Source organism: Pyxicephalus adspersus, chromosome 11, assembly GCF_032062135.1.
Source record: "Pyxicephalus adspersus chromosome 11, UCB_Pads_2.0, whole genome shotgun sequence".
NCBI lineage: Eukaryota > Metazoa > Chordata > Amphibia > Anura > Pyxicephalidae > Pyxicephalus > Pyxicephalus adspersus.
In genome coordinates, this window is record NC_092868.1 from 19,810,124 (window position 1) to 19,829,509 (window position 19,386).

The following is a 19,386-nucleotide window of genomic DNA, read 5'->3' on the forward strand; positions in this document are numbered from 1 at the left end:
GCAACTAAATTAATAAAAGGAATGGAGGAGCTCAGCTATGAGGAGAGATTAGCTGAACTGAATCTATTCTCCCTTGAGAAGAGACGTTTAAGAGGGATATGATCACCCTGTATAAATATATAAGCGGTCCATATAGAGAACTCCCTTCCCCATTATTCACTTTGAGATCATTACAAAGAACAAGAGGGCACTCTTTGCGTCTGGGGGAAGGGAAGTTTAAGCTCCAGATAAGAAAGGGATTCTTCACTGTAGGTCTGTGAAAATGTGGAATCGGCTCCATCAGGAAGTAGTTTCAACAACTACTATAGATTGCTTTAGGAAAAAGCTGGATGTTTTTCTAGAAGCACAGAATATAACTGGGTATTAAGGCTTTAAAGAAAAAATAACAGTGACTGTTGATCCAGGGAACATCTGATCGTCTCATGGAATCAGGAAGGAATTTTTTTTCCCTTGTTGAAGCAAGTTGTACCAGGGTTTTTTTTTTTGCCTTCCTCTGGACCAACTATGTCTTATAGGGTTTTATATCTGGGATATGTTTATTTCCCTAGTGGATGAACTTGATGGACTTATGTCTTTTTTCAACCTAACCTACTATGTAACTATGAGTATGCATCTGAGCTGGACAGCAACTGGCCTGTTTGGCCAGCAAGTGGAAGTGAGCTTGTATACAATATTGCTAAGATCAGACAGCCCAGCAAAATGATAACAAAGCTATACCAGTACTCCAAATGAACAGAGGAGTTGTGTAGATCAGTGGCAGCAAATCAACATGAGTGAAGTATATTTAAGGCAAAACACATCTTATTTTGCAAATGTCAGATGAAGAAAATGAAATCAAATCAGTGTCAATATATGACAATGTGACTTTGAGAATGGACCAAAGGCAACAAGGCAAGACAAAGGCAACTGCAAGTAGCAGTTTATTGTGGAAACCATGCATACATTTGTACTAGTTATTTGTAGTTACAATGGCAATAATAATGGAATTGGAATCCAGGCACAAAATCATTGCAGCAACAGATGAAGCTAACAATTCTAAAAATAACGAAAAGTCACATCAACTCTACATATACTAGACGAGCAAACTTCCTTGATGACCCCCCATAAACCAGTCCAGTTCAAATATCCCAAAAGAAAATGCATATGTGTTTATATGCATTTTAATCTATTTGGACATACACACATGACACAAGTGACATTACTAAATATTCCTTGATACATGTATTCGAACATCTTTGCCAACAATCCTTAATTCAAAAATTTAATTCATGAAAAGCAAAACTATAATAAAAATGTAAAACAGAATAAAAATGTTTTGTGGCAATTTTTGGTGACATTAATACTATTGTGGGATGACATATTCTAAAGTGTTAATTAATACATATCCAGCTTGATAGAAATTAGTTTGCAATGTTCCCTTAAAAAGGATCAAAACAACAACTGCAAAAAATCTAAGTCTAAATGAAGACATTTTGTGAACGATTATAATGTAATATACAAATTTAGCACTTACAAAACAAAAGATCAAGGAGTAGATTCTAATTGACCTGCATTGGACTGTAGATGTACACAGAACAGGGACCAGATGTGCGCTTATTGATTGCTATACATCAGCATTGACAGATTCTCCTAAATTGAGCAGCTGAAAACTGAAAGTGCTTTGATTGGCGCAAGCGCAATGATAGTCAACTAGGTCTGGGCTAATTAATTGCTATGACAGTTTAACAGATGCTCCTAAATAGCGCACCTGAAATTAATCACCTTCATTGGCGTATTCTCGACCGTATTGCTCATTTATCACAGCAGGAATGTGGCTAAGAAGTGCAGTCGAGTGTAGTAGCGCTTGGCTCCCACTCATGAAAATACGAATCGCATGTTGGCGCATATTTGCACGCTTTAAGCTTACGCGCACTGCCTGATAAATCATTAGGTTGAACAATGGCTCCTTAGCACAGAGCTTAAACAGATCTACTTGTAATATTCAGATGGTCCACCAGGTGCGAGATTTGCAGCAAACACAGAACTTGACAGATTCAGTGCACTCCCGTCTGCAATACGACACACCTGAAAAATTGCTGTTGTTTGTCTGCATAAAGAGTTCCTGCAGCAAGTCTTCTCTTTAAGGAAGACTCCACATACAGTTGACAATCAAAAATCCATCAACCTCTGGACCTGAGGAATGCCGGATTTTTGACAGTTCCGGAATTTTGAAGGTTATACTTACCTCCACAAACATGCCAGCCTTCTTCTCGCAGCACCCGTGGACATCTGGCACAGTTCCAGGGAGCAGGCATGTCTCAACGTGCATTTAGTGTAGCAAGCAAGACCTAACAGCTGTTTCTGGAGAACAGCCCAATTAAAACATAAGTGGCCAAACAGTGTACTACAGTACCTGTATTGAAAATGCGCTCCGAAATTCATGTCGGAGACTGAAGGAACCGGATTATCGATGGCCAGATTGTCAACTGTACATAAATCCTATGACACACATAAAACATATAAAGCTTTAATTCAGGTGCCCCACAAGTATAACCATTAGTATTCCAGGATTCACATTATGATGCAAACATATACAGAGATCACCTCACCTCCGAGCCACAGATGGAGTGTGTGTGTAGATTTCTTGCCTAAATTTAGCAAGCATTAGACCATGCCCTGAGGAACAGGCAGAGTGGCTACCCTCCAAGGTGAGCTTTTACTCCAGCCAGGTAGGTGGCTACACCAGTGCACAGAAAGAAAAAAAAGGAACACTAGGTGTATAGACCACCTTGAGGTCTGGGGAGCGGAAATGTAAAGGGATTAACCCATTGTGTTCATGGAGCAGTCCGGAAATGGTGGTCTTGCCCAATACCTCAGGACTTTTGGGGTAAGGTTTTTAATTGGTCAGTTATACACTCACCTGCATTTTCAAGTACTTTTGAACTTACTCAGGACCCTGCATGTTTTTTGGGATGTGGGAGGAAACTGGACACGCAGACACGGGCACAACCTGCAAACTCCATGCAGATAGTGTCCTGGCCGAGATTCAAACCCGGGACCTAGTGTTACAAAGGAAAGAGTGCTAACCTCAGTGCCACTGTGCTACCAAGCAGTTTAAAGCGGCGATCAATATAGAAAGGAGAGGTACTGCACATTTTTTTTTAAAGGGTGTTGCTCAAAAAAATATATACAATTTTTACTTTAAATAAATGTAAAGTAAAAATGTTCCAGTTTAGGTTCGTTTTAGGTTGTATGTGTTGATTTGTTAGAGTTTCACAATGGTATCTTCATTGTTAACTGTAATGTTATCATCCACCTACTCATCCATTAAATATAAATCAAATAAAAAGATCGAAATGTAAACATGTTCAAAAAATAATGTAAAACATTTTATGGAAGCACATGCTTACATAAACCAGAAGATGTTAAAGACAAAATCCTCAAGTGCTTATGCATGGGCTATCAGAGAGGGAGCTTCTCAATGTTACAAGTTTTCAGCCTCCCTACAACTGAAGATCAGGACCCTTTCAGCCCTAATAGCCCTGCTAGTATCCCTGCAGCTCAACCTCACTCTGCTGAATATTCTGGTGATGCCTTCCTTATAGCCATATTTGCAGCCCTGATTGAAAGGGAGTTGGACAAAGCTATAGTTAAAATCACTTCCAATCTAAAACAGGAGTTCCAAACTCTCGGCCAACAGCTAGATTTAATTGAAAAAAAAAATCAGATGAAACTACCTATCGAGTCACCCAAAATACCACAGCTATCTCCTCCTTAGAAGAAAGATTGGAAATAGCAAAGGACACAATAGGATGTGGAAAGGATCTGGAAAAAATCGCACCAGGCGTGACAACTTCGAGGTTTCCCTGAAAATAATAAAAAAAACTTCATCACCATCATGTGATGACTTACGTTTGAAATTTCATCAGCTATAAAAAGCAGCAACACCACCAAGGGCAGATGGCTCCCCAGAGACAATATAGTGAATTTTCACTATTTTTATACCAAAGATGCCTTAATGAAAGTGGCCCGGTCCACTACGGATTTTGTTATTGAAGGTTATCCGATACAGATCCTTGCGGATCTCTCACCAGCCGCAGTACAAAAAAAGGAGGACCTGTAAACCTCTTCTTTAGGCACTTCTTTCTCACAATGTTAGATACCACTGGCCTTTTCCTTCATGCTATGTTTCAACTACCAAAATAAATTTTACGCATTTTCAACATTTGCTAAAGGAGAAAATCTACCGAAAGACCTGGAAATTATTTCTGTGGATCCTACCAACAGGTCGTCAGCAGGTGGAGCTACGTCACCTATATCTCCCATATGGTCCCAAGTGCAATCTTCCTCTAAACCAAGAAAGAAGAGTTTGTGGTTTCTGGTTTATCATCATTCACAAGTGTTAAGGAGTCCTCCTTCTCGCAAGATTTGGTTTCTTAGCCAAAATAAATGTCTAGCTGTAGACATTAAACATATCCTTTTCCATTAAATTTATATTTAGCCACTAAAATAATGTTGTTTTTTTTTATTTTGACCTTTTGTTGATTTATTTATTTGATTGGTTTGCTTTTCTGGCTTAGTTAATTCAAATTCAACCTGTTATATTAGTTGAAATACCAGGGGGGGCAAACATGGCCTCCCCTAAATGGTTGTATGCTAGTTATGCAGATCTCGCTCCCATTTTGGTAAGATTTTCTGACGCTTTTTGTTTTGTTTTTTTCCAAGAGCTGTTTTAGAAATATTGTTATGCTTTCTGAGGCTTCACACTGAACTCAAAGACCATGACGGGCACTACATGAAGGTAGTAAGAAAATTGGGCAGGTCCCTAGTTTCTTTAGTGTGTTACTATGCTCCTTCTTGAAATGAAATGTTTGATAAAATCTCCCCTTCTATTGAAGTGGTCTTGATTTTGATGGGCGACTCTAACTTGGCCCTAGATCAAATATTGGACAAAACTTCAAGAACAACATATAAACACCCCCTAATCAAAGTCTGCGTCCTTGCTCCATGACCTTGATCTAATTGTTTGATGGAGGGAGCACAATCAAACAATTAAAAGATTAAAAGAATACTTTAAATTTAATGACCCACTTGATACATCACCCTCTACTAGTCGGGAGGCCCATAAGGCCCATATTAGGGGCCAATTTATATCCCTCGGTACCAAACCTAAAAAACAAGCCACACTCCTTATTGACCAAAAACAACAACTATCCAAGTTACAACTACAACAAAAGCAGAATCCTCACATAGATATTAAAGACCAAATTGAAGCCCTGGGCACAGAACTAAACCTCTGCCTCACAACCAAGGAGGAAAAGACACTGAGATGGGCCAGACATAAATGTTTTACTTGGGGCGACAAACCTAGCATGCTCCTAGCAAATAAACTAAATCCTAGGGCACAAACAACTGCCCTTATAAAAATCAAGCTGGGCAGTGGAAGATTATCCCAAAACCCAAAATTGGTCTTGGAAGCATTTTATAGCTTCTACCAGACGCTCTATGATGAACCAAAGTCCAAAGATAGTTCTAAAATTATAACATTCTGAGAATATGTAAATCCTATGCTAAAATCTTGGATAAAAAATTTACGCCTGAGGAAGTCATTAAAAATCCTAAAACTAATATATCCCCTGTTCCGGATGGCTTACCCAACCTTTATTAAAGGACTTTTAGTGAGATTTTAGCTAATCAACTTTCAGACTATTTCAATTTCCTTCGCAAGGGAAATGAAGTACCTGTAGAAGATAATAAAGCCCCAATTAGTGTTATCCCCAAAGCTGGCAAAGACCCTGTTGAAGTCTCTAATTATTGATCTATCTCCCTAATAAATTGCGATCTTAAATTATGACGAAAATCCTATTCCTGTGCCTAGGTTCTTTCCTAGACCAGTACATCCATCCGGACCAAATGGCAACTGGGATGGCGGGCCAAAAAGATAAGCCATGATACTCTCATTAGATCTACTTAAAGCTTTTGACAGTTTATCATGGAATTATCTGAAAGCCCTTCTTAAAATAGGCTTTGGCCCAGTGTTTTGCTGGATTATATCCTCTCTATACTCCTCCCACTACGCGCCCTTGATTAAAATCCGCAGAGGCACCAGACAAGGCTGCCCTCTCTCCCCTTTACTTTTCGCTTTAGCAATCAAACCCTTATCCTAACATCAAGGGTTTCTGATGTGGTCCTAGAGCAGCAGTCGCCAACCTGTGGTCCATGAGAAGATTTTGGGGGTCCGCGGCTTTGGTCGGTGCACCCCTGAGCATGGTCAGGAGAAGGACCCTGCTGGGGGGACGCACCGGCCAGATCCACGGACTAAATCCACCGTGCAAATCCCTGGCTCAGGGAAGTGGGTTTCACAACACAACCCGCCCACTCTCTTATCGCAGGCACAGATCTGCGATGGCAGAGTGGGCGGGGTTATGGTGTTATGATGACACTATGGGGGAGGTTCCTCCCCTTTGATTGATAACTGGCTCCCCGCGCATGCTGTCCTAGAGAACATAAATGTGGACTTTTTGCTGATGACACCTTAATGTATATAACTTCTCCTCTCATCTCCTTGCCCAACTTTTTTAAAGAGTTGAGCTCCTTTTCAGAGGTGTCAGGTCTAAACTCAATAGAGCACTAAATATTTAATTGCCCCCAAACATATTCACCCAACTCAAAGATAATTTTGACTTCACATGGAAATCCAAAACAATCACCTATCTAGGCATTAAGATTACCTCTTCTCACCATGATCTGTATTCAGCTAATTACCCACTCCTGTTTTGTGCAATAGCTAGAGATTTGAATTGATGGTGTTCTAGCCCCCCCTCCTGGATAGGGAGAATAGCTGCAATCAAAATGAACATCTTTTCCGCACCCTCTCTTTTGCTATATCCAGGCTGGTCTTGAGAAATATCCAAAAGAAACTCAAAAATTTGTTTGAGGAGACAAACTTCACCGCATTAATGCAACTATATTAAATTTTTCTAAAAAAATGGGAGGATTGGGTGTACCTAACATAATATCAAACCACAGAGCAGCAAAAATCGCAGCGTTAGGCCAAACTACTTTTTCGCATCCAAGACCACAATGGACTGACCTGGAGGCCCTGGCCTGCCCCTCAATACCAATCGAAGTCCTTATGTGAATCCCCTCCTCTAAGATTCTCTGTCCATCACTTTCATTTATTCTCTCAGTATAGGATGGACAAAAAACTAATTTTAAGCTGCTATCCCCCATGCTCCAATGACTCCACTATGGCATAATCGTGGATTTCCTCTAGAATGTGAACTGGCTCAATTCTCTTGGTGGATTTTTCAGAATCGGAAATTTTCTTGATGGCAAGGCTATTCTGAGCCTCTCCCATCTACAAGAGAGCCTCTCCCTTCCATATACATAAATGGTCTGTTATCAACACATCAGGTCCTTTATTAAAAAAAAAAAAAAAAAAACTTAAAGGGTTTAAACCACCCTACCAGAGTATGGCATTTGAAAAAAACTTTTTTTTAACTGAATCCAAAAGGAAGGACCTCGGTGGTATATAACACTCTTCTCACACGGTAAGAAACTTTCCTATATGAAACAATGGGAGTCAGATTAGGAGGTGGAGTGCGCAAGAATTGCAGGATGGTACCTGTTCCCAGTTAGGATCCATAAAGCCAATCCCTCTGTCTCTCCTCTTTGTTTTCAAGCATTTGGTCAGACTGGCACTGTACTCCATGCTTGGTGGAGATGTCCTAGGGTTCAGAGATTTTGGCTCCGCATTTTCAACCTAATACACTCTGTTACCCAGGTCAACATCCCGAGGAAAATAGAGTGTGTTTTTTTTCCCCAATTAGAGGATATAGCCCCGAAACAGTTAACTAGACAAAATAAATATATCCTATTAGCTGCTCAGATTACCATTACTTGTCTTGTCTTACGGAAACTCAAAGACAACCAACTCTACGCTAAGGCAGAGAAGTGCCTGTTAGAATGCCCCTAGGTGCCCTTCCTTGGTTACATGGTTTCTAAGGATGGCCTCTCTATGGATCCCTAGAAGGTTACAGCTATCTAACTGAACTCTACCCTGCGGTCTTAAGGCTACTCAGCATTTCCTGGGTTTTACTAACTACTAAGGGCAATTTATCCAAAATCTCTCTACGCTGGTAGCGCCCATCACCTCACTGACCCTAAAAGATGCTGACCCTAAGAACTCTGAGGCTATTGAGGCGTTTCATTCCTAATGAAAGCCTTTCCTTTCTGGCCCAGATGTTTCTAAGCCCTTCTCAATAGTTGATGCCTCCTTAGTCGGAGTGGGAGCTATTCCTTTCCAGAGCCCCACCTTAGCTTGGCGCCCATGTGCGTTCTTTTTACGGAAGTTCTTCCCAACAGAGAAGAATTACTCCATTGGACATAGGGAGCTACTGGCCATCAAACTGGCTCTGGAAGAATGGCGCTATCTTTTGGAGGGCTCTCCTCACAAAGTCACTATTTTCACTGACCACAAAAACCTCCAATACCTACACTCGGCTCAACACTCAGCAGGTTTGTTGGTCTTTGCTTTTTTTTCTGTTTTGATTTTATAATTAAACCTGGTTCCGCTATCTCCTGAACTGACTTCATAAGAATGTGACTGACGCTGTATGTGCTCAAACCAAGTCATCCACTCGTGCCCCAGCGGGACCAGTTCTTCCTCTGCACATTCCTAAGGAGCCTTAATGTCACCTATGAATTTTATTACAGATATTCCACCCTCCGATGGCTGTACGGTTATTTGGGTGGTTGTGGATCGCTTTTCCAAAATGGCCCATTTTGTACCCCTCCAGCTTTACCATCAGCAGCTGCGTTAGTGCCAGTCTTCATTGGTGACATTTTTAGGCTTCACGGTATACCCACGCATATAGTTTCTGATCGTGGGGTGCAATTTACTGCTCGCTTTTGGAAAGGCTTTTGCAGATACCTGGACATCTCTGCGGACTTCTCCTCAGCCTATCACCCGCAGACTAATGGGCAGACAGATTTATTCAAGCCCTGGAGCAACATCTCTGAGCCCTAGTTTCTGCCTACGATGATGACTGGGTAAGCACTGCTATCATGGGCAGAGTTTGCCCACAACAACCATGTTAGTTCCAGCACCAAAGAATCACCTCTCTACATTGTCTATCGCAAACATCCTTGCCTTCAGTCTCCTCTACCCTGCTCTGCCAAAATACCTGCAGAGAGACTTTAACTACATCTGGTCTTCTACTTGTAAGCATCTGAAACACGCAGCTCTCAGGCACAAGAAGTTTGCTGATCGGTGTCACCGGTTTGCTCCACAGTTCATCGGACCTTATGCCATTTCTGTCAAGGTTAACCCAGTTTGATACAAGTTACGTCTTCCCTCACGTCTCAAGCTGCCCAATGCCTTCCATGTGTCTCTGCTTAAACTGTTGATCCGCAACTGTATTTCTTGTCCCTCTCCACTGGCTATACCTGCACCCGATTCTTTCCAGGAATATGAAGTTCATCAAATTTTGGATTCCAAGTTTTCTCACAAAAAGCTAATGTGTCAATTGATTGGAAAGGTTTTGGTCTCGAGGAGAGATCATGGCTTCAAGCTATAAATGTGTCTGCACCTCTTCTTGCCAAGAGGTTTCATCTGCTTTTCTCCCTTAAACCTGGGCCCCGGGAGGTGGAGAGGCCCCATAAAAGAGGGGGTAATGTCACACTTACCTCTTCCTCACTAAAGCGCAGACATCTCTCTCCTGTGCATGCGGGCAGTTCTGACGCTAGGCCTGCCTCTTTTTCCAAGCTTTACCAATTCTGTCCAATCCACTGGCCAATCAGAAAATAGCTTCTTGACCAGCCCAGGCTATTTAGCTAGATCACAGACTGCACTCCATGTTCGTACAATGTGTCTCCATTGTGCCGAGCCCCTAGTTCTGTTGAGCTAGTTCCTGTTTACCTGGTGCTTAATTCAGTGTTTCCTCTGTCCAGCTCCTGTGTTAACTGCTTGTTGTCCAGTCTGTTGGTTCTCAGCCTGTACTGTTCCAGTGTTCCCGTCTGTCTGTGGATATCCCTGAGTCACCTGTGCCTCCTGTTGCTTCCAGTGTCTCCTGTGTTCCCTGTGCCCACAGTGGCCCCTGTGTCACTAGTGTGTCTCCTGGATCCCAGGCAATTGACCAGCAATTGCTTGCTGCCTGCCTCCAGCTTGACTTTCCTTGACTCTCCTTCTGCTTTGTGATTTAGTACCGTGTTTTGCCCACCTTGGTGAACCCAAGGACCACAACCTGGCAGTACCCAGCGGCGCAACATCCTCACCATCAGAGGCTCTGGAGAAAACCTGGTTACTGCATAGACTCTGCACCTTGGCCCTTCTCAGGGCTCGCACCATCTCTGTGCAAGCCGTAGCACCCCCTAGTAGTCCTGTCTCTCCATGCATGACAAACTGGATAATGGTCAATGACAAAAACAACCCTAACAAGTTCGCCAACACGGGACCCGAGGTTAGATTATAATCATGTATAATTCAAGCAGGGAACCCCGCCCCCCTTGTGTAACCCTAACTCCTTACCCCCAGCCCCATTTTCACTAATTTTTTCTTCAATTTATATTTTAAATGTTTACAAATGATTAAAAGGTACCTCTACCCGCCAATCTTTATGATATCATTCTAAACTTGATATGCCTGTATACCTCAAACGTTTCAAATCTGTGATTAACACTATTTTTGTACTATTGTACTAATTTGTGTTATATTTTTATTGTCAATATTGGAAAATTACTTTGTTACTTGCTGTATTTAGACTTTGTAACCTAGGTGGTGTTGAACTATGTTTGACCTCAAATATTTATTCTACTGATGTCTGGTTACCGGTTGGCGCTCTTCTTCTTTTGTTTTAAACTCCCCATTCGCCCCTTCCCCCCTTTTTTATTTATTTACTTTTCTCTTCCTGTTATTCCAAGCAAAAATGTTGTGTAATGTTATTGTTAAATTTATTGGAAAATTTTAATAAAAACTTCGAAACAAAAAAAACAAAAACAAATCATCAGTTTGACAATGTATATAGGGGGTCTGTATATAGCATATAAAATATACTCTGCTTCTATGAAGAATAGTTACTGCTTTGTTTCATTGTTTTCAGAGACCAGCACCTGCAACAGTCGGCGGGATGACCCTGAAAGCTGCGCACAGGATGGCCTTGAAGGATGATAAGAGACCCTTGCAGTTAAAACAAGTTTGAACAACAATCCAAAATAGTGGACAGTCATTTCTGTACCAAAAGTGCTAGACACGTGGTTTATCCACCCCATTAACTATTAGTGAATTTTTATGATTATATGGACTTCCGAGTATGTTATTGAACAATCTGCTTAAAGACAATTAGATAGCGGCTTAGGCCCTCCTATACGGGAGTAATTCTGTATGCCTATAAAGGTTGATATATTTCCTGGTTCTAGTTAGAATCTCTTTGCTTCAAATGCTAAGCATTTGATTTTCTCTGTTGCAACAATAAGTCTTCTTAATTTGGATCTACTGTCTCATCTTTGATGCTCTGTTTGGAGACCCCCTAAAAGAACCAGACATTTGGTGCCATAAACTCAGATCTATTCCAGGAATTCGCGGACAAGGAAACTTGAACCTCGAAATGGAGGCAGAACAAGTGACCACGGTAGGAATTTATTTTTCTTATAAATATTCTGCCCACCGCAGCTAGCGGTGTTGGTTCCAGGGATTGCTGGATTGGATTCGGGATGAGATGGTGAGATGAATGCATCTGAAGTGTATACCTGATACCTTACTGTTAAGTTTTAACTTACACAGTGGCAATAAAGATAAAAGAGAGATTTGGGTCTTGCCTGTTGCTGCAATAGAAGGATATGCCACATTTCTGTTGTATGTTTTGGTAAAAAAAAAAAACCTGACCAGTAAGAGAAGGCAGGTCAGCAACATATCTACCTGATTTAAGAGACTGTCTCTGATTAAGTCGTTGGGTGAAGTTAGGTGAGCTATGACACTAACTAAAAGACAAAGAGCTGATTCCCGTTTGTACCAGGTCGCTCCTGGCAGGATGGTTGTTCTCAGGTGAAACCACAAGAATAGTTAAGAGATGCAGACATTTTGATGTCAGGCTAGGCCAGCTGGTCAAATAAGTCTTAGGTGAGGGTTGGATGAGCTAAACAAAAACTGCAAGAAGCCTACTCAGAAGACTAAGACAGAGTTTAGAGGCAGGTGAAAATCATGGGCAATGAGACCTCAAGACCCCCTAAGGGCACTGTAGAATGTTTGGGGTGCCTTATTTTCAAAGAAGGACCAATAGATCTTATAAAAGAGTAGTTTTATTTACAGCTTTGAATCATATATACATATAATTTACAAGACGAAGGGAAGAAGGTAAAGGGTATATAGGACGGGAACAGAAAGGGGTCTAGCTGTATTTCTAGCACATGGCGATTCTTCAGTTCACACCAGGGTTTTCCCTCCTTGAACCACTCCCATCTGCAACAACAGAAGACACACCAAAAGGTGCAGAGGGAGGAGGTTTTGTTACTAAAGCTGATTTAGAAGTACAAGTTATTAAAAGTACAGAAACAAGCCCAGGTTTCACTTAATGCCCTGCCACTGCTAGATGCTCATGTCTCAGCCGTTCCACATAATGCCCCACAACCAAAGAGACCCCAAGAAGACCCACCTGGTTATAATGACATACTGGCTGAGGTTCCCCCAGCACAGCCACAGATTGCCCCCTATATCCCACTTTAGATCCAAAACACCTTGAGACACAGGTAAAACAATTGAACCTGTTACCTTCATTTCCTGTCAGCACAGTCATAACTAACCAAAATGGAGCAGATGGTAATCCACTGCCCCAAGCTATTAGCACCTCATACTCACCCTATACTCAATACGAATCAGTTCAGCTAACCAAGAACGTACCACTCCTCCTAAAAAGGAGAGGCAAAAATGTTTCTATGAAATGAACAGATACACTCAAGATTTATGTTGTAAAAACATTGAGGCTGATTAACCAAGCAAAACTGAAAGCTCGCATACACGCGATCAAGAATCGGTTTTCAAAAAAACCTATTTGTCAACCTTTTTTCCAGGCACGAGAATTCACAGCCACATTCATCAACTGAAATGCTCACTTGCTCTGAGCAACGTATCTTCAGGACCTTCGACACTGGCGAGCTTGCATTAAAAGCCACTGTTCCCCTAAAAAAACATTCTTTCAAATGCCACACATCTTTCACATAGACCTAAATAAAAATGTTTGGGCTGGTAAAATATTTTAAACATTTATATTAGGTGAGAAATAAGCATATTTTTAAATGACAATATTTTCAGGTTCAGAAAGAGTTAACCAATTTCAGCTTTTTACACAGGCACCTATGTAAACGCATACAATTCTGGACCCGAGGATCCACCTGGTGAAAAATTCCAGCGAGCTCTGGCAGGCAAGAGCTCGCTTTTGTCAGCGAACTAGATTTTTTCCACAAAAGTCAAAAGCACACACACAAGTTCTTGCTTGCTTCTATAGATATATATTGTGAGATCGCCCGTAGCAACAGGGGGTGTTTCAAACGGAAAACCGGGCCAGCAGGTTAAAAGTGCATCAAGAGTTTTATTCACTAATACTATTTTCACTCAAAGACAGGCAAAGTAAAGCCTGGCCACTGGGCCACTAACTGTTAGTTCCCTTTACTATCAATCCAGCCCAACCTAGTGCTGTGCGGGACTCTAAGGCCCCGACCATACAGCTTTTCCAACAATGTCTGTGTTTTTACTCACCAGTTCACCAGTTCACCAGTTCACCAGTTCACCAGTTCACCAGTTCACCTTGGACCTCCTCCCAGCTCACCAGCCAAGACAGAGCCACAGGAAAAAGGAGTCTGGGAGTTTATATCCCCAGCCCAATTTCCAGGATGGGTTTTAGCTGAGACAATTACATTTGAATATCCCCAGGCCTCTTTAGCTCCCCCATCTGGCCAAGAAGCTTATTGTCATTCAGCCTGGCACTTCAGCACCCCCTTCAGGAAAACTGTCTGATTACACAGAAAAATACCCTGCATATAACCTGTATCTGGGGCAAATGTATCTATCACCCTGGGTCTTCGTTCACCACCTGTTACACACCTCCCCCCCCCCTCTTGTTTCAACCCTAGGGTTGGGACACAGGCTGCCAGGTAGGTATGAACCCGAGATGAAGCATCTGCATTTCCAATCTGTACACCAGGATGATGCTTGACAGTAAAGCTAAATTCCTGAAGGGCTAAGAACCATCCATTAACCCTCCTGTTAGTCTCCTTGTTTTGAGCCTTCCACTTTAATGTGACATGATCTGTTATTAGCAGAAACTGTCTGCTTGCAGATAGTACCTCAAGGAATCAAGAGCCCATTTCAGAGCCAAACATTCTTTTTCAATCGTGGCATAATTTACCTCATGGGCCTTTAACTTTCGACTGAGGTAAAAATCGGGGTGTTCTTCCCCATTTTGAACCTGGGATAGCACTTCTCCTAGTCTAACATTGGACGCATCAGTCTGCACCACAAACTCCCTAGAGAAGTCATGATAATATAGCACTGGCTCGCTACACAAAGCCTTCTTTAATGCCTCAAAGGCAGCTTCTGCTTCTGGGGACCATTTAACCATTTACTGATTCCTTCCCTTTTTTCAAATTTGTCAGGGGAACGGCCTGGGATGCAAAGTGAGGAATAAAGTGCCTATAATAGCCGTCGATCCCCAAGAAAGCATGAACCTGCTTTTTATTAATTGGACGTGGCCAATTCTCGATGGCCTCTACTTTCTTTTCCTGAGGCTTTATTCTTCCTCTTCCATAGGTGTACCCCAGATATTTGGCTACTTCTAGCCCAATAGCACACTTTTTAGGGTTCACGACAAACCCTGCTTTCCTCAGTGCGTTTAACACTGCCTGAACTTTTAATAAATGTGAGGCCCAACCTACACTATAAATAATTACATCATCCAGGTAGGCCCCAGCATATTTTTGATGGGGTCGGAGTACCTTATCCATCACCCACTGGAATGTAGCTGGATCATTCTGTAACCCGAAGAGCATAATTCGGTACTGGAATGCTCCATTAGGGGTCACAAAAGCAGTTTTCTCCCTGACTCGGACAGGGGGATCTGCCAATATCCTTTGGTTAGATCAAGGTGGTGATGTATCTAGCATCCCCCAGCGGATCAATCAACTTGTCTATCCAGGGCATATGATAGGTTGATCAAATTTTGTGATCCGATTCAGCTTATGGTAATCGTTGCAGAATCTGCAGCTCCCATCTGGTTTGGAGACTAACACAATTGGGCTGGACCAATCGCTATTGGACTCCTCTATAACCCCCAATCCAAGCTTTTTTTCAACTTCCTGAAGTATTACCTCTCGTCTAGCTTCAGGAATCAGGTAGGGTTTCAATCTTACCCTTTCACCTGGAGGGGTGATATTATCAAGTGTAGTTATGGATGTTTGTCCAGGCAAGAACATATCCCTATTTTGGAGTACAAAATTTCTCGCTTGTTGTTGTTGACTCTTTGACAAAGTGTCTGGTATCCAGACTTCTGGAATTACAGAGTCAGATCGAGCAGGTAGCTCTGTGGTCCTCACTGTGGCTTCACTTTCTTTCCATGGTCTCAACAAATTCACGTGATAAATTTGCTCTGGTTTCCACCTACTATGTTGGCTAATCTTTTTTCCATGACCTCATAGGGGCCCTGCCATTTGGCTAGGAATTTACTTTCCACTGTGGGTACTAGTACCAAAACTCTATATGCAGGGGCAAAAGTATGGATACGGGCACCCCTGGTTATAAATTCTCCGCTGCGCAAACTGCGAGGGCATTACCTGCGCAATTCTGTCCTGCATTTGCACCACATGCTCGATGACACTTCTATGAGGGGAACTTTCACTTTCCCAAGTTTCCTTAGCAATAACTAACAGTTACCTGGGGTGCCTCCCATATAATAATTTAAAGGTAGAGAATCCGGTAGAGGATTGAGGAACCTTCCTGATAGCAAACATTAAATATGGGAGTAGACAGTCCTAATTTTCCTGTCTTTATCTACAACATCTGTTTTAAAGTTTTGTTAAAACGTTCCACTAAGCAGTCTGTTTGAGGGCGATACACCGATGTGTGTAGCTGTATCACCTTTAAGAGTTTAAAAAGCTATTTATAGTTACCTGGGACATAAACGGGGTTCCTTGATCAGTAAGTACCTCTTTGGCCACGCCTACTCAGCTGAAACCTTGGAACAGCTTCCGGGCTATGGTTTTAGCGGAGGTATTTCGTAAAGAAATTGCCTCAGGATTCCGAGTAGCATAGTCCATTATGACTAGGATGTAATGATGGCCCCTAGCTGACTTTAGCATTGGGCCAACTAAATCCATGGCAACCCTCTCAAAAGGAACCTCAATCATGGCCAAAAGGGTACGAAAATGTGGCATTGGGGCAGACACCTGACATACTGGACAGGAAGCACTGTTCAATCCCACCTCCTTGGCAACCCCTGGCCAAAAGAACCCCTGGACTATTCGCTCTCTGGTTTTTTCAGCCCCCAGATGCCCCCCTAGGAGGTGCCCATGGGTCAGGTCTAACACCAATTTCTGGTACGTCTTGGGTACCACTAGCTGTTCAATGGTTTCCCCCGCCCCCCCCCCCCCTCATTTTGTTTCAATTGCTCTGTAACAAAGTTCTCTCTATGTACCTGTCGGTCAGAGAATTCCAGGGTTTGCTGGCTTTCCCCGAAGTTGCTGGTTCTTCCCTAGGGTTAACGGTTTCCTCTGCTAGTACAGACAAAGGAAACCCTGGCGTGCCCTCACAATCATCAGAGGACTCCTCAGTAGCCTCATGCTCTAAGATGCCAGCACTGCATGGGGTGGGAGATCTCAGAGCTCCCAGAATATGGGCAAATTCCTCCTGATGATTGCATCATATGGTAAGTGGGGAACTAACCCCACCTGATGACACAGTTTACCTAAGGAGGTCTCAAAAGACACTGACGTCACATGATACTCCCTAGTATCCCCGTGAACACGTTACCCCACAGTTTTAAGACAGGAGGTCTCTGTAGCCACTAGCTCAGCTTTCACCAGCGTTACCACATTACCAGACTCTAACACCCCCACAATCGGTTTGGTATTCATATACAATTTACACCAATACTTTTCATCATCCCATATAGCAGGGCATGCAACGGTGACAAAAAAGAGACTGACGTATGCATTTGTTCATCCACCACAGGGCAATCCCCATCCCTTGGTTCACTCTTACCCACAGCTGGGGATGGTCTGGTCTTGGGGTGGAAAGTCTGTGAGTACTGACGGGAGGCGGTTAAGTTCTCAGCAGCCAAGTACCTTTCCACTGGGTCTACCAGCTTGTCGGCTGACGACAGGTCTCCATAGCTCACCCACTTTATGGAATGGATGGTATAGAAACAGGGAAGGATCTTAAGAACCGGTCCATGACTACCTGTTCCACAATTTGCGGTTCTGACAACAGCTCCGGTAAGGTCATACATCTGGGATCTGGGAGGTTTTCGATAGGACCAGTATAAACTGTTGGGCCCGGACAGCCAGGGTGACACCCAGCTGTGCCAGTATTTCTGCCTTATGGCGGACATAGTCGCTTGCTTCCGATGGCTCTAGGTCATAATAGGCTTTTTGGGACTCTCCAGATAGTAACTCCAGATTTAAACAGGAAACAGGGCCAGCAGGTGAAAAGTGCATCAAAGGTTTTATTCACTAATACTATTTTCACACAAAAACAGCCAAAATAAAACAAACAGCAAAATTAAGCACCGCTGCAGTGGAAAGTCTGCTGCAGTTGGCGTATCGGCACAGGTTAGTGACCAGAAACCTTATTCATGTCTCATTAAGGAGTTGACTGTACTGAGTCAACAGGTTCCACCATCTGCAGCAATTCCACCTTTGACCAGTTCAGACAAGGAACCATTCAGTCCAGCACCCAGTGTCTGTATAGAGTTCTACCACTCTAAAAATGGGGTAGTAAAAAATTTGTTCCCTGAATGTCAGGGGTCTGAAAGCCTCTGTACGGAGGGCAGCAAAATTTAGCTATTTAAGTAGGATTAACTGTGAATTTTTTTGTCTTCAGGAGTGCAAAATAGACCACCACCCAAATTATGAACAACTCAGACTCACTGCCCTTTAGTGTGGTCAGGGGACAATGGAAATTCAGCTACAGGTATTAGCATCCTTGCAAAAGGGAACAAAGTCACTTATTGAGATAGTACCTGGGAGAGCTATGATGGCGACTGTGAAATTTAGGGGGAAGGAACTCAGGGTGTTTAATATCTATTGCTCCCCAGAGAAAAAAGAGCGAGCTGAATTGCTTAATACCATACAGTTCTACATTCCAAGTTCCTCCCTGCAAATTGTTTGTGTTGATTTTGCCTGCGTACTACCAGGTGAAAAGTGAGGTGGCTGTAGAACAAGGAAGCACGATAAAACATCAGAACTGAAAAACATGGCTGATCTCGAGTTGCAGGAGGTCTGGAAAAAGTTATATCCAAATGATACTCGGTATATATGGTCCAGCAATATAAGTAAGTCTCACATTGACTTTTGTTTTTGCCATCGCTCTATCACTCCAGGGAAAATCACTCTTCAAAACAAAATTTCTTCGATCACAAGTTATTGTACATTCATTTGAATTTATTAGTTACATCCAAGGGACCAGGGATCTGGAGGCTAAATACCACTCTTCTAGAGGATCAAGGGATCAAAACACAATACACATCAGTATACAAGTCATGGCGAAGGGACATTTACAAACCTCATAAGTTGGTGGGATATAATCAAAAAGAAAATTAGGTCCTTCTTTATCCAGAAAGGAATACAGGAAGCAAGGAGGAAAGTAAAATGGTTCCAGAGGCTAAACACACAGCTCAAAAACCTTTATCAAGTTTAGCAAAAATGGCATTCCAATGGAGGGGGAAATAATTAATCCAAAAAATGAAATAGCAGAGGCTACAACTGCTAAAGGGAGACAAATTATTTACAATGCAAACGTGGAAAAATTGGGAAAAAAATAAAAAATGATTCAGGTTTTTCTTATAAAAAGCGATCAGTTGCTCAAACAATTAAAATAAAGCATCCCCCGCAAATAAGACATCCTCCAATACCTGATACTGTGTGCCTCTGTGTGACTCCTCGATGCTGGCTGCAGTGCAGAGTGAAACTGAAAGTAACTTCAAAGGACAAGCAAGCTGCTGATCCCTGCCCAAACAGAGTCTGTAACCTGGTGAGTCAGTGATCAGACGGGGACAATCAATGGCACATACAGTAGTGATCAGAAAGGGGACAATCAATGGCACACGAGTGATCAGAAAGGGGACAATCAATGTCACACGAGTGATCAGAAAGGGGACAATCAATGGCACACGAGTGATCAGAAAGGGGACAATCAATGGCACA

The 19,386-nt window shown here is 42.4% G+C and overlaps 1 long non-coding RNA gene across 1 annotated transcript in view; it reads left to right on the top strand.

Annotated features, from left to right (window-relative positions):
* The window catches only part of LOC140340942 (uncharacterized), a 45,848-nt gene extending 33,722 nt beyond the window's left edge, over window positions 1-12,126 (top strand). Inside the window, exon 3 of the long non-coding RNA XR_011922766.1 lies at window positions 11,082-12,126. This is a non-coding gene — a long non-coding RNA (uncharacterized lncRNA). The remainder of the gene's footprint in view (window positions 1-11,081) is intronic.
* The last annotated feature ends 7,260 nt before the right edge of the window (window positions 12,127-19,386 follow it).